Source organism: Petaurus breviceps, unplaced genomic scaffold (genome assembly GCF_028583685.1).
Source record: "Petaurus breviceps papuanus isolate PSGF00001 unplaced genomic scaffold, PetGlider_PUasm1.0 391, whole genome shotgun sequence".
Lineage (NCBI taxonomy): Eukaryota > Metazoa > Chordata > Mammalia > Diprotodontia > Petauridae > Petaurus > Petaurus breviceps.
Genome location: NW_027186310.1, coordinates 2,995,791 through 3,008,760, shown reverse-complemented (window position 1 = coordinate 3,008,760; position 12,970 = coordinate 2,995,791).

Sequence of the window (12,970 nt, the reverse complement as noted above, 5' to 3'; positions counted from 1 at the left end):
TGTGTCTGACCAGACCTATATACTCACATGTACACATGTGTTCACATGTGTGTATGTACATGTGCACACATGAAATATAGGCTAGTCGTTTGTCATGTCCTTTTCCAGCTCATTTTACATACAAGGAAATGAGGCAGAGTGAGTGAGAGTCCGTTAGTGTAATGAAATGCTACTGTAAAGAAAGAAATGACCAATATGAAGAATTAAGGAAACCATGGGGAGACATCGTCATACCACATGAAGTCAGCAGAACCAGAAAAACACCCCCATTTACACAGCATATGTAGCAATGTTAATGATAAGAGGGGGACGGTGGGGACAGGACTCAGTACGTACACTGGCAGGTCTTCTGCTCACTAGTCTTTGCAGAACGGCACCTGTGTGTGTTCCCATAGTAATAGAGATGCTTGCCACATCCAGTGCCTCCTGACCATTTCATCTAAGAAGCTTCTATCATAAAGGAGCCTGAGGTTTCCGGGGAGTTGACAAGCCTTTGACCTCTTTCCTTTTTTCATCCTAAACCATATTTTCCAACATATCCTTTGCCCTCTTCCCCAATGCCACTTTTGCTTTGCAATCACTATGAATTAAAGTTTATCTTGGTTCATTTAGAAGGTTGGATTAAGGGCCTCCTACAGTTTATCTGTCTCTTTATCCTCTGTACCACATACTGGCATATATAATAATTCTGCTTTGGGGAATCACATCCTAATCCAAATTAAAATTAAAGTATTTATACAAGGCATCATAGGCTAAGTGCTACAAGGATAGTGCAAAGAGGAAGTGTCATGAGGATTCAGAAGACAGGAGAACTCTAGCCATCTGGAATGATCAGGGAAGACCGGAAAGAGGTTTACTATGCAATTGACCATGAAGTATGGGTGGGATTAGAACAGGCAGTAGGGAGAAAGGACGTCATTCACATCTGGGAAACGAGTTATGAAGAAAGACATGGAAGGGCGAAATGTTCAAGGTGTTTGGGGTCAGAAAAAGCTGGACTTTATTAATAGAGATAAAGAAATAAGCTGATGCCATGAGGGGTCTAGTTCCCTGTAGAGTCAGATGAGATACATAGTTCAGGACAACAATCAGTGAGTACTTAGTCAAGACAGGTAGTGTGCTATCATAGAGAAAGTGTAGAACCTGTAGTCAGGATGACCTGAGTTTGAATTTGATGTGGGACACAAGCTGTATGACCATAGGCATGTCAAGTCTGAGCCTCAGTTTCCTCATCTGTAAAATAATGATAATAACTATGGCAACTTGCCCCATCGGGTCATTGTGAGACTCACTCGAGATAGTATGCATTGAGGGTTTTGTAAATCTTGAAGCATGCCCTAAGAGCAAGCTATTACCGATAGTAGTTCAGTTCTCCCTAATTTGGCAAATATTGAAGCCCAAAGGAGTTAGCTGCTGAAGCCCATCTCATCCACAAGTAGCATATATAGTATTCAGACTTTGCCTTCAAGTCCTCCAGCTCCAAATCCAGTATTTTTTTCTAATAGATCGTGACCTCTTTTCTTTCTCACTGGAGATATTGAAGAAGGAAGCCCAATTTCCGTATGCAGGAGAAGGAATGCTTTTCACATGTGGCTTGTGTCCCTTTCCCTTTCTGTTCCACCCTAATTCTATGATTTGGTGCCCTGTCCAAGGTCTAAAAATAAATTGATGGCAGAGTTGCATCTGAGACTGAGACCTCTCACCTTCCCTTCCCTTCCCTTCCTGCACCCCTTTCAAAGTTGCGTCAAGTGATACTTCCTGCCCAAAATGCATTCCTGGTAGAGGAGATCCATGATCTGACTGATTTCACATACTCTAATTAGAAACCAGAAAATATTCACATGTCTAAGTATGTATACATGTTCCTTTACTTCTAGAGATTCAGGGCATTCTTGTTACTATTATAGATCAGGGCTTAAACTTTTGCCATTCATGACCCCTTCAGTGCTTCTTAAATTGTGGATTGTACTGTTGGAGTACAACACCTCCATAGCTTCCTATCCATTATGATTCTCCTCCATGTCTTTCTGTAAATTCTCCATGGAGGGTCACCCCAACACACTAAGGAGTTCTTAATTTTTTGGTGCTACTTGAGCATTGGGATGATGCCTCCATTGCTTCCCGAGACATCGTATTCCCAAGTCCCTTCACCTGATTCCCATATGGCATGGGTATACGTCCCTTTCTCATTGTGGTTGCCCATCTCTGCATGCTCACCAACCTTCTGTGCCCTGTCTAAACTGCTGCATAGAATTGAAAATAATAGATGCTCCAAACTCATATCCAGGACTTCTGACTCTGAGTTCAGTTCATTCTTTTCTTTCCCCCACTGCCTCCTCTGGGCAGGAGTAGGCCATTCCAGGAACATTGGTTTATATACTCTTTGAGAGCAAGTCTGCCATGTATCTATTTATATATCCCCAGTGGGGCTTCAATTCTTACATATAATAGGATTTGGACAACTGTGGGTTGAACTGATGGGAACTATTTAGTATGGAAGCCAAAATTGGAACTCAGGTCCCCTGATTCCAGCTAAAAGTCTCTCCACTGTTATGCCTAGAACTGTGTGAGATGAAAATAAATATTTTCCTTACAATGGCTTCCCAGAGGGACAGGTGGCATTATCCTTTCAGATCTGGTTCTTTGTTTCAATGAAGAACTCTTCCTTGAATGTCAAGTTGGATTTCATTTCAAATAACACCAAGCATTCTGCAAAGAGATCCCACTCACCTCCCTCTCCTCAGAGCTGCCTTCTTTGTGGGTCACTGGTTGATGGGAATCTGAAGCAGAGGCTTATAGAAATATCATCTGCCAAACTGTGTTCCCACATGTCACCGGAGGATTGCCAGGTTCCAGAAATTGTGTGTCAGTGACTGCCGCATTGTACACTCCTTGCTTTCATTCATGCCAGAAAAAAATAGTGCTTTGATTACTCAATTACAGCAATTTAACTCATGCTTTTGCAGAGTGAAGGAGGAGAGTGCTCTTGATTTCAAGCTGATTTTCACTCGAAGGTGAAATTCCCATTGGAAATGCTGACTGGCAATAATCAGAGAAGACTTTCCGAAGGTGGTGACCTAAAGGGCTCAGTTCTGAAGAGTTCTGCGTGGAGAGATGGGAGGAGAGGTGCATCTCCCTCCTGGCCCCTGACCAATCCAAATTCTCCCCAAATTGATTATCCCCCTTGTCTTATGTCTCATCAGAGAAGGAACATTCACTACTGACTATGATAGGAGAGATGCCTACCAGCATACCTTTGTCCCAGGTGGCAGAGAATGAAATCTGTCTAATCCAATCTAACACAATCTGAGCAAAGCTGACACTGCTGTTGTTGTTCTGTCATTTCAGTTTTGTCCAACTCTTTGTGACCCTATTTGGGGATTTCCTGGCAGAGACATTGGAGTAATTTGCCATTTCCAGGTAATTTTACAGATGAAGAAACTGAGGCAAACAGGCTGAAGTGACTGCTTAAGGTCACAGGCTAATAAGTGTCTGAGACCAGATTTGTTTTTAGGAAGGTGAGTTTTCCTTATTGCAGGTCTAGCATTCTATTCACTGCACTGCACAGCTGCCCATAAAAGACAAAATGTTTTGATTCAATTCAATTAAACAGATATTCATTAATCATCATTTGTAAGATCTCAGCTAGGTCCTGGGGAAATAAACTTTCTGAAAAAAATAAATTCCTGCCCTCAGGGAGATGATGGCATATGTCCATAGTACTTTCCATGCAACATCAGACCAACAACAACTCTGAAAGACAGGTTTGAGGGAGAAAGGAAAGGAATAAGCATTTAGAAGTGCCTACTAAGTGCCAGTGACCATGCTAAGTGCTTTTAACACCTATCATTTCCTTTGATTCTCACTATAACACTGCAAGGTAGTGCTATTATTATCCTCATTTTATAGTTGAGGACACTCAGGCAAACCAAGGTTATGTGACTTGTCCAACTTCACAAGACTAGTAGGAAGTGTTTCAGGTCAGATTTAAACTCTGGTCTTCCTGATCCCCAGGCCCAGTCCTCTAAGCACTGTGCCACCAGCTGCCTCTGGTATTACTACAGTAATTATTATCCACATTATACAGATGAGGAAGTAGACTCCTCATCGTAAGTCTTCAAGAGGCTGGATCAAGACTTGTTTCATACAAGGGGTTCCTTTTGAGGTCCAGGTTGGACTAGATAACCTCCAAGTCTGTGATTTTATTATTATTACTTATTCTTCTAGAAAAGACTCTACTGTAAATGATAAAATCAGTAAAACAAGCCTTCATTAGCAACGCCCATCTGAGGTGTCTTGTATGGGTATGTAAGTTTAGTGAAGGACAGCCTACAGGACCCCAAGTTCACACGGCCACACAAGAGAAAGATGAAAGATGAGAACATGTACATTTGATAATGAGATGACTCTCAAAGTCTCAGAGATGGATGGGCCCTCAGAAGTCAACTAGTCCATCCCATACCAAGCAAGAATCTCTTCTCCAGTACACCTAAGATGTGGTTATTCAGTCTCCACTTAATTAAAAACACATACATATATATTTTTTTCTGTCAGCAAATATCTACCATCTCCAATCCCTTCTCTATTGAGCTTAAAAGAAAAGAAAACTCTTGATTCAAACATAGAGTCAACAAAACAAATTTTTGTATTGGTCATGTCTAAAAGAAACACATACCCACATATACAGTGCATACACACCTATCCAAATACAAACCTAAGTGTATATATATATATTATATTTTATACATATATATCTGATATAATGGTGAGAGACTTGAGAATTAAAATGACTTATCTGTGTATCTATATACCTATCTATCCACCTCTAAATTCTGCACTCCAAGTCTTTTACATTAATTTTGGAGAGGTGGGCAGCATGTTTCATCATTAGTCTTCTGTAATCATTTTTGCTCATTACAATGATGAGAGTTCCTACATTTTTCAAAATTGTTATTTTTGTCACTGTATACATTCTTCCCCTGGTTCTGTTCACTTTACTCTGTATCAGTTCATACAAGTCTTTTCATATTTCTCTGAAGCCATCTCTATCATTTCTTACAACATGACAGCACTCCATTACACCTATATACCATCTTTAAGCTATTTTCCAATGTTGGAAATCCCCTCAGATCTCCATTCTTTGACACCTCAGAAATAGCTATGCGTATTTTTGTATATCCTTAGAGTTTGTTTTCTTAGGACTAATTCTTTTAACCTACCTTTGCTCTAATCTCTTTCTCTTTTCCCTTTCTTTCCTAGTTCCCCGATCAGTGAAATATATTTCAGTACTCACCTCTAAATGTCTGAATTCTACCCTTTGATCAGTTCAGAAAAGAAAGAAGTTTGAGTGCCATCTGTTCCTCCACCCCTTCTTCCTTGTATATAGACCTCTTCTTGCTCACACAAATTATGTTAGGTAATTTCCTCAATTTTCCTCCACACCCTTCCCATTATATTCCTCTTCCCTCTTTTTCTTTTAATATTATTAAGATTAACAAAACCATTTCATCACTAATTTTGCCTACTTAGATTCATTCTCTGACTCCTGATGATGATAGCATTCAGAGGAAACATATATATCATCTCCCCATATTAAAATTTAAACAGTTCATGCTTATTTAATCATTTACCATTGTCATTCACATTTACTTTGTTATATTTATCTTAAATACTGTGTTTAAAATTCAAAGTTTCTACACAGTTCTGACCTTTTCATCAAGAATGCTTGAAAATCCTCTACTTCATTAAAGATCCATTTTCCACTGTAAGATTATACTTATTTTTTTCTAGGTAAGCTATTCTTGGCTGTAAGCCTTTCTTTCTTTTTTTTTTTTTTGCCTTCTTGAATATCATTTGAAACTTTCTGCTCCATTATGGAGCTGCTAAATTATGTATGATTCAGACTATGACTCCTAACTTCTTAAATTTCTTTCTTTTTTCTTTCAGACTGCTTGCAGTATTTATTTTATTTGACCAAGGAGTTTGGATTTTAGATATGATGTTTCTGTGAGTTTTTATTTTGTGATTTCTTTCAGATAATGGCAGGCCGATTCTTTATATTTCTGCTTTGCTCTCTCATTCTAAGAGATTTGAGCAATTTTCTTTTAAGATTTCTTGAAATGAGATATTTAGTTTCTTTATTTCCCTTGGTCATAGCTTTCAGGTAGGCTAATGATTCTTCTTGCTTTCCTCCTCAATCTTTTTTTTTCCAGGTTATTTGTGTTATGAGATAGCTTAAATATACTTCTATTTTTTTCCATCTTTGAATTCTGTTTCAATATATTTTCTTGTTTTATGGAGTCATTGGATTCTTTTTGGTGCATTCTAATTTTGCAGAGTTTGTTTCTTGGGCAACATTATGTGCCTCCTGTGTCAAAGTGTTAATTCTCTTCCTAATTCTTTCTTCCATACTTTTCATTTCTTTCTGATTTTTTTCCCTATAACAGTCTCATTTTATTTTTAAAGAACATTTCTAACTTAAAAAAAACTTTTGCTTTTTCTCTTCCAGGAATTCTAGTTGTATTTGTGTTCACACTGTGTTTTGCTTTGAGACTTTGCTTTGTAAAGTTTTGGAGTCATTCTTTTTTTCTGGGTTTCTGCCTTGAACATCCCTATTAATATAATAGCTTTTTATGATGAGATTTTTCTTCTTCTTTTTCTTTTTAGCTCATTTTTCCAGCCTTCTTTCTAACTTCAGATTTTACATTAGAGTTTGACTCTGCACATATCTGAAAAGGAAGATCTGGGCTGATCTTGCTATAGTTTTTGTGGGATTATCGAGTATTGCATTATTCAGACCCTTAGGGACAACTGAGGCTAGAGACATGCAAGTTTTCAGTGATTCCAAAGTGGTCTCATCCATCTCAATATCTGATTGAAGGCCTCTCCTTATCCCCAACTTGAGCTTTGCAAGTTTCTGACCTGAGTTTGGGTCTGTGAAATAGTATACTGCTACTATCAGCCACTATCAGCCAACTATGAAGTTCTGCTCATTCAGAGGGACAACTTTTGGCATCCCTTTTGACTGGGATTCTGCTCTGTTTACTCCTTTGCAGGCTTCAAACTGGGCTAGAAATTGGAACTGAAATTCCCCCTGCTCCTGGAGTCTGAGGTCCCTTTCTACTCCTGGGTTCTGATGCATACTGCTTTGGCTGCTGCTGCTTGTTTCTGGACTTCTTCCTTGCTGGGTACATAGTCCAGGACCCATGAATGCTTCTTACCCTAATATATTTGGATGCTTCATCATTAAGCGCTCACAGTGCCCATAGATGGGGAGACCATAGTGAAGAGAAATTGAGATTCTCCAATATTTGTTGCAGAGGGTGAAGAGACAGACAGGAAAGGATAACCTGATACGTCCCACCAAATGAAGTCACGATAAACTTTGATATTTCGCGATTTCAACAAGATGATCAGTGCATGGTATGCTGATGAAGAGTGCACTGGAAAATCGGATTATCGTTTAAGACGTAAGAGAAGAAAAAGGTCAACTCCCCAGAAGCTTCCTGCCTAGAAATTGTGAATATTTGTTTTTCCAGGAAAGAGCCATATGGTGCTGGACAAACTAGGGCAACACTGTAAAAACTGGAATTGACTATCTTACCAAACAAAAAGGACTAGTAAAGGATGAGAGACACATAAAAATCTGCCATCTGTGGGTAGTCCTACTATTGACTAGAAATAACCAATGTAAAAATAGACAGCAGATGTGAAGAAGGACAAAATGTGAAGACACAGAACCATTGAAGTATGATGAATTCAATCTGATCCATTCAAACAAGCCATCATTGTGAAAAGCAGGGAACTATGCCCAGGCAGAAAAATTGAGCTTCATTATCAACATTTCCTAAAAAGCTTAAGGAAAGTAAAGTCGTTGACACAAAAAAGAAGCCAAAAAAGCCCAGAAACTAATTACCTTAGCAAGAAAACCTGAGCTATGCTTGCCGAGGAGAGAAAGATTGTAGAAGAGGAAAGGCTAGTTTAGAATATAACCGCACTATAAAACATCCTGGAGGAAGTTGGGAAATAGTGAGGTTTATGGAGAGAGAGCTGACCTTGTAATTAAGGGTTCCCAAGTTCAAGGTCTAGCTCATGCTTCTTGCCTACTGGTCTCTCAGCGAGCCACTTAGCTCCTCAGGGTTTCAGGCAGGGCAGAAGAGCTGCTGATTTGTATCTGTAGAGGGAGCTCCCTCACAGGGAGTTCCTCACATTAATGGAATCATTGCTCCAGACCATGGGACAAAATATGGAGGATGGGAAGAATCTATGAGCAATGTCACATAAAACATTCACAAGCCGTAAAGGTGGAAACACTATCCATAAAGCTTTTCATCATAGACAGCCTAAGGCACAGAGCATAAGAGCATCCATAAATTAAATTGGCACGAGGACAACAAATAGATAAAAATTGCAACAGATTTGTGCAAGGCTCTGGAATCATCTGTTCTTGTCAGAAGCAATAGGGAGACAAACCCATTAAGGATCTCATGCCTCAGTCCTCGAAATGCTAGATTAAGGGCACCTGCTCCTATTGGACCCCTCTAGAAGTAACCTAGCCAAGGCTTTCAACTGAGCCAGAATTTTGGGGTGGTAAAGAATGTAGCCAAGCAATATCTGGCAGTGACCAGATGACCAGGGGACCAATGTACTGCCGAGCCAAGTCAGTTTGTGGAGCAGAGATAGTGGAGACTATGAGGTTATGATCAGCAGGGGTAACTCCAGGATATCAATGGTCCTGACACTCTACAACATTCAGCAGTGTCCATTTCTCTTCCATTGGTGCATTGGTGAGAGCCACATAAGTTTGATGGGGAAAGTGCTGTAATTCTTCTCTTCTTATCATATTTCATTAAATATTGGTCTGGAGTTTAGTGTTCCCTCTACTTGACTAGAGTCAAGGTGAGCATACCAATGGGGGCTTGTGAAGTATAATTTTCAGGGTACAGGTCAACAGAGTAGCTTGAATTTACATTAACCACCTCCTTGCCACACCCAATGGGAACTGTGAATACAGAGAGAGTACCATCTCAGTACTTTAGGACTTGCAAATTGCTATCCATGTGAAAAATAATTTGAAACCATTAAAATGCTAAATAATTGCCCATTATTACTATTGGTCTAGTCAATGGATAAGATTCACCTAATGGTGAAATACATGATATGTTTGAAAATCAACCTGTCCTGGAGGATAGAACATTAAACTTGGAAGCAGCAAGATGGGGCATCAGACACTTCCTTGGATCCTTACTGCTCTAGACTCTGGTTAAATCACTTAATCCCTCTGAGCCTGGGCTTTCTCATATGCTAAACAGGAATCCCAACAGCGTTTACCTTCCATGGTTGGTGTGAGAGTCAAATGAGCTGGGTAAGGTGCTTTGCAAACCTTAAAATTTGCAGGAATGTTAGATAATAGTAAAATTACAGGATAATGTGTCAGAGAGGTGCAAAGAAAAGGCACCTTGGGATATGTGAGGGGGAGTTGTTGCTTTGGGGGAAGTCAGAAATGGATTCTTGGAGGTTGCATTTGTCATATCTTTGGAAGATGCAAAGTAAAGATACATTCAGACAGGCCTGGGGAAAAGACATAGTCAAAATCGTGTGGAAGAAGTCAACGTCCTGAGTTTCTTGAAACTTGAGTAGAGGTGGGGAATAATTGGATGGAACCCTCTAGGTGGAACACCCATGGATTTGTGGGAGGAAGCGGAGGAAAGGGAAGATATGGAAGCAACAGCCTAGACTTTTCAGATCATTGGTTGCAGGAGACACTGATGGAACCTGGCACTGATAATAGATAGCTCTGATAATAACATTGACTGCCATCGGTAGGATCTCATAGAACCTTCGTCACAACAGTTTTATGGAGGAGATTTTAACAGTATTAGCCCTATTTCACAGAGGAGAAAACTGAGGTTAATATCAATGAGATGACTCATCTGCTGGTGTCTGTATTCTCATAGTAACTCCAACCTCCTCTCTACTATGCAATGTGGCTAGCTGTCTGAATCGATTGATAAACAAATATTTATTAATGGCTACCTCTGGGCTAGGCATTGTGCTTGGTGCTGGGATACAAAGGCAAAAAGGATACAGACCCTGCCTTTGAGGAGCTTCTAATCTATCAGGTAAGACTAGAGTGACAGAAATGCTTGCCAGAAAACATGCTTCCCTGGCTCCCCAACAGCTCCTTCTCACCTGTTCTTGAACCCCAAGCAGGGCATCAAGTATGAAAAAGACAGCATTCATTAAATACCTACAATATGCCAACACTGCTATAAGTGCCTTAAGAATACTATCTCATTGGATCTCCACAACACTAGAAACAACATGCTATTATTAGTCTCTTTTTATAGCTGAAGAAACTAAGGTAAACAGAGGTTATGTGACTTTCCCAGGGTCAAACAGCTAGTATGTTTCTGGGGCTGATTGGAGCTCAGTTCCTCTCACTCTTGTCCCTGCATCACCAGCTGCCTCCTGGCTATCAGAAACCTCCCGGTGTGGTGCTCAAACCCCATTTTTTAACAGTGGTACCCCTTCCCAGTTCCTGATGAGAAGCAATGTGCTTGGTAATGCAAATGTGGACAAGCCAATATTGACCAAGAGAATGAGGAAATGGGCCTTCCATTGCACCTGAGGAGCCAGTGAGTCCCTCCGCACTCTCTTTACAAAGACTGGTTTTCCCCTTCTTGCAGGTTTACCAGGAAATGGGTCACAGGAAGCCTCTCAAAACATTTCCCCTTTCTAGCTGATGATGTGTACCTAGTGCCTGTTGTGACCTTGGCAAGAGAAATGAGCAGGGATGGAAGAAAGAACTGAATGCCCTTTTGGAACCTTGGGCTATTTGAGGAATGCTGAATGACAAAGAAGAGAGATGTGCCCAGGAAATTCTATAGTAAGGAGGCTAACTTTTAAAAGTACCCCCTTTTTACCTCTGAAATCCCTACAGTTTTGTTTCTTTGATTGTGAGAATGAAGAGTGATTTCCTTGACATTATTTTCTATTTTCTTTCTCTCTTTCTTCTTCTTTTGTACCTGGGCAGTGGCCAATATTTGACCTGTTTGGAAGATGGATGAACTGCTGGAATCATAAAGATTCCTAAGTGAGACTTTTGTGAGGAAGTTGTTTCCAGGAGAGTCATTCCCAGTGAATCGTAATTGTGAACTAGGGGAGCCTAGCTAAAGCATCCTTGGAGATCATGGTCCAGGAGGCTTGGAGCCCTGAGCATTTCCACTCCTATCTCTAGGGGAAGATAACAAGAGTGTGGTGGACAAGGCAAGAGATGCCCCACTGTCCTCTGCCCAGCTTAGGCACCACCTGGTGGAATGTGGTCAGTCTGAGGAAGCATGGTTTAGGGTGGGCATTAATAAACTGAAGAGAGTGTAGAGGTGGGCACCCAGGATGGTGAAAGCCTTGAGCTCTTTCCACAAGAGGCATGGTTGAAGGAACTGTGAATGTTTCAGGTGAAGAAGAGACCCTCCTGGGATCACTAAGCAGTCCTCTTGTGCATCAGAAAGGCAGCAGATGTTGCCAAAGCCTGGGGGAGGTCTGAGCCTTCCTCAGAGGCAGTCTGTGTCTTCTCTAATGCAGCTTCTGAGCCAATGTTTGTAAACCTGCCCTCACACCTCAGAGCTGAATGTAGTGACAACAGAGCAAGAAAGTTCAGTGAGACCCTTGTTTGGCAAAGTTTCTTAGCTCTGGGGAGTCTGGTTACCTAGAAGGCTTTCCCTGACTTCCTGTGGCTCTTTTCTCCTATGGTCTAACTAAACCAGGGGAGATGCAATCAATCAACCAAGTATTTATTAAAGGCTCCTTCTAGGGCAGGCACTGTGTGAGATATTGGGAATACAGATACAGTGAATAAAAAACACCCTCATTGACAAGGAATTTACATCCTAATGGAGAAGCCAGCCACATTTATATGTATATACTACAAATTGGGACAGAGAAGGAAAGAGGAAATGTACAAATAAATACAAAGTAATTTGGTACAAGGCAATTTGCACTGGAGAACACTCCCAGCCTTGGGTGGGCATCAGGAAAGATTCCAAGCCCAAGATTAGTGGATTAGTACCTTCACCTAACTGATGGTCTGAAATGGATTTTATTTCTGGTTTGTACCTCCTTGTTTCTATGTTGTCTCTGCCATTAGACTGGAAGCTCCTGGCAGGCAGGGGTGTCTTTTACATTTATGTGTATCCCCAGTCCTCAGCACAGGGCCAGGCACAGAGTAGGTGCTTCCTAATTGCTTGCTGACTGACTGACTGACCAAAGATGAAGCTTCATCTTAAAGGAAGTAAGGTATTCTATGAGACAGAGGGCAAGAGGAAGGGCATGTGATGCCAGGTCTTTAGAAACAGCATACACTGCTAAGACTAGCTAACAACAACTGGGCATCTTGAGGTGTGTGGTAACAGCAATTGATGAACTGTCTTTAATTCTCTTATGTCCCTGGGTCAAGATCTGTAGCTTCCTGAGACTGGGTGTTTGTTTTGGAGAATAGCTTGTCCTCTTGCAAAAGTGCAGATCTGATCATGACACCCCCATCCCTACCCCTATGCTATAAACTCCTATGGCTCCCTATAACCACCAGAATCAAATATCAAATTCTCTGTTCAGCATTCAAAGTCCTTTATATCATTTCTCTTCCTCCCCTTTTCCCAACACATGCCTTTCTGGTCTCCCCATGTGCTCTGCAAACCAGTGACACTGGCTTCCTTGTTCTTCCTTCCACAAGATCCGCCCTCTCTGGGCATTTTCTCTGGCTGTCCATCATACCTGGAATGTTCTCTCTGTCTCTGGGCTTCCTTAAAGTCAGAGCTAAAAGTGGCCCTTTTATAGGGCCTTTCCCCATCTCTTACAAGACTTCTTGTCTCCATCTGGTTTGCACAGCTGTTAGATTGTTACCTCCCCCAGAAGACTGTGAGCTCCCTGAAGGCAGGGACTGTCTCTTGCCTTTCTTTATATGGTCATCACT